Consider the following 3,746-nt stretch of genomic DNA (forward strand, 5'->3'; position numbering starts at 1 on the left):
AAAACGGAAAGCATAACAGATGGGCATAGGGAATGTAATAATCGATCGATCTAGAACTTTTTTCGACATTTGCAAGTGCAAAAAAATAAAGCAAAAACTTTTTAAAGTTTGAAGTTATTAAAATTTACCATTAGTTTTAAAACACCCTGTAAAAAGGCGATTAAAATTTAAACCATTCTCGTGTAGCATCAGTCAGTATTGTTGATTTTAGAAGACTAAACATTCAAGTCACTGGAGGCATAGGTACAAGGCCGAAAAGAAAAGCAGTCAAACGTCAAAAATTTTGAAAAATCTTGAATAACTTGAAAACCTTTGATTCTGAGTACCTACTTATAGGGAAATGGTATCAAACAACGTAGATTTACATGAAGATTTCGAAAATGCAATATATTCTATTTAAGATAAGAAATTGCTATACAAATCCGGTAAAACCGGAAGTTAAAAGATCGTGATAATATTTTCTTTCGATAGATCATGAAAACCTATGTTGGTATGCAAGTTTTCAGATATATTTATATATTCAGATATATTTATATCTGAAAAATACTTATCAATTATCATTTATCATTTTTTTGAGTTTCGGTATAATTACACTTTTACAGATTATTACATTATCAAAATTAATAATATAACACCAGCTTACATACACAATAATAAGTATATCAACAAATGAAGTGTAATTAGTGAGGTTCGGAATTTTCAGCGCAGCAATTTCCATTTGTGAATTAAGGAAGGGTTCAATGTGATTCTCCTATTGTGGAGAAGGTAAGAAGTTTGGGAGAGCTTTTTCTAGTATTTTCTTAGTGCCCGGACTGTGTTTGTTTAAATTAGGAAAGTGTAGAAGAAGTAGAAATGGAATCACCCCCACACACAAAATACATATAGTTAAATTGTTACCTTCGCACTCCAAAGGGGACATTTGATTTTGGCTGCAGATCCCATATTTCACGTTGTAGATTTTGATGGCTCTCTGAAGAGAGTTGTAACGGAAACCCGCTAATGCGTTTAAATGTTTTTGAATTTTAATTTTTATATGTAAGTACCGCTTCACGCAAATAGTAATCTCGAGTAGGTTTATTGGTGACAGCCAGATGAGTTTGGGAAGCGTGAGATGCGATAAGAACAGACACGGGTCGCCTAGTTTGCGTTGGGATCGTTTTGGTTTGGTTAGCCGGCGTTGATTACAGATAAGAACAATAGTTTGTGGTTGGCCGAGCACGAGGCCTTCTAGGAGCCTTTTGATGCAGTTTTCTATTATCCCTAGAGAGAAACGATTTCTGGTGACGATTCATTTAATGTTTTGGAGTTAAGTAAATATGGGACGATAGGTATGTTGAGCAAAGTATGTGGGATGAGTGTTGATAAGTAAAGTTATTTTATGTTAGTAAGATAAGGAACATCTGGAAGTGTTTGCATAGATTTGTAAAAGTTTATCTTCGGTCGTAGATAAGAAGTTTCCTTGTGACTGCGTGAGTTAATTAGTTTCAAGATAAGCAGGTGTTATCGCTTAAGTTAACAGCTGTTTTGTACCTAAATTAAACGCAGGCAAATTATCAGATTAGTGAAAAACAACGCATTTATTTTTTAAGGTTGTGGAGACGGAAATTGAAAAGAAAGGAAAACGTTTTAAACGGAAGGAAGACGTTAATCGTGGCCTTTGGCGGTGGACGTTTAAAACGTAGCTGTTTGATTTGAGCGTGTTTGAAAAGACAGTCCATTTTGTTTACTATTATAAAGTTATGTACAAGGAAGCTCGAGAGTGTTCAAGAGATCGTGATAAAGGTGAACCTTAAGCCGAGTTTAAGCGGAAGCGTTTGTCTACGTTTATGAAAAAGTTTTTGCAGCACCCGTGAATGAGAGTTTTTCCACCATCAAAGACACGATACTATGAATTGTAATCACAACCAAGTCAGTGTCTTCTAAATCGAGATTCAAGTGCAATCAGAGAAGTGCAGTTCAGAAGCATCATCAACTTGGTGTTTGTTTTATGTGTTAGAGCGTCTGTCTGTTGAAAAGCACAATTATGACCGGACTGAAAGTGTAATTAAATTTCATTTGTTTAATCGATCGCTTGTTGTGTGCCGCGTGTAATCTGGCCTTGAGTCCTTGTTTTTCTTTCATCTTATTTAATTGGATTGATGTTAACTAAATATGTTTCATCTTTAACAGGTTGACTGCCAGAGTGGTCGTGTACGCCCGCTAACAAATTATCCTGGTATGCCGCGGCAGTCGTATACGCCCGCTGGGACCTAATAGTGTATAGTCATTTTTCACATGCCAGCGGTCTTACTTGAAATGGATTGTTGTGTGACTTACCGCCGCTGTGGCATGGCTGACTGTCAAGGTAGCACCAATTTTTTGATAGCTTTTATAGTAACCATAAAAATTAATGTCAAAAGTTTTTATTACAAAAAATGAAAAATCAAACAATTTACAAAATAAATTGAAGAAAAAATAAGAAAACATCCTTGTTTAAATAAAATAATGAGCGTATTTGTATTCAATGTGCTGCATTGAAACAGTCCAAACACATATGTGGTTGATCTTCGCATTCATTACAATACGTTACGACTTTTTTTACTCGTGTTTTGAGTATTTCGCCCCGAATCTTTTTTCCATAGCACCCTTTGCAATACTTTCTAACCATTTATCATTGCATTAAGGACGACCGCCGACACGACCGCTTGGCAAAAGTGGATTACTTATGCCTTCCTTGCCCGGGCGGTCGCATACGACCGCTCACTTAATTTTAAAAAAAATAGTACTAATTTCAAAAATTAGGGTAAATGTCAAGCAAGGCTGCATTTATTTCACTATCAGACGCTTTAATTCACCCTTGGCGCCAGGGAACATTTTTTCTGTTTTAATGGTGGCAGTCAACCTGTTAATATATTTTTTAGTATTTTATATCTTTAGCTTTTCAAGAACAGAACAAGGATCTGTTAGTCTGTCTTGTTTCTCCTTTTGGTAAGTATTCTCTCCTTTTGAAAGTGACTAAAGACCAAGCTAAAGACTAAGTGGCGCCTATCCGGTTTACTATTACTACAATTCCCATTTTGCTTATTTTTGCTAGTGTACAAGAATTTCGATAATTTCCCCGACCTAGCTCTACATTCCCTAAACTTACCGTGTGCTTATCTCAATGTAATTTTGTTACTTTTACTCTAAGTGGACGTAAAAATTTTGTCGCTTTTGTAAATTGTTTATTTAGATTTGTGCAATTTAATTGTAAAACGTGAAATTGCGTGTTCAAGTGTGTAGGGACATCTGGTCGTTTGCGATAAGGAGTCTTATCGGACAAAATTTAATTAACGCACGTGTTCTTATGGCTGTTGAGAAGATGCAGTGTCCGCGTTACTTCGGAGAAAGTGGGGACGCGTATATTCGAAGCGGGCGGTATTTTTGAAAAAATTTTTGAAGATTATTCTATAGTGCAAGTGACGTTCCTTTAAATACTGGAGTCAACGTAAAAACGCGGCTACTACTATTAGCTATTAGTTTTTCGCGACGGTTGTAGAGCGTGTTTTGCGTTTACGCTAAATTCTGGGGCTGTTGGCCCTATTTGCGTTGTTGATGATGCAGTTCCGACGGTTTGGAATTACAGTGTGTAGAATATCAAGCAGCCACCAAATATTTCTCATCTCATTTATCAAGATCCAGTTCAATAAAAACCGTGAAGTTTTCTGAAGCTGTAAGCGACCGTTTTTGTTAAGTCGGCCTGAATATCGCAAACCTTTCACGACCAG

The sequence above is a fragment of the Photinus pyralis genome, unplaced genomic scaffold (assembly GCF_008802855.1).
Source record: "Photinus pyralis isolate 1611_PpyrPB1 unplaced genomic scaffold, Ppyr1.3 Ppyr1.4_LG3b, whole genome shotgun sequence".
NCBI lineage: Eukaryota > Metazoa > Arthropoda > Insecta > Coleoptera > Lampyridae > Photinus > Photinus pyralis.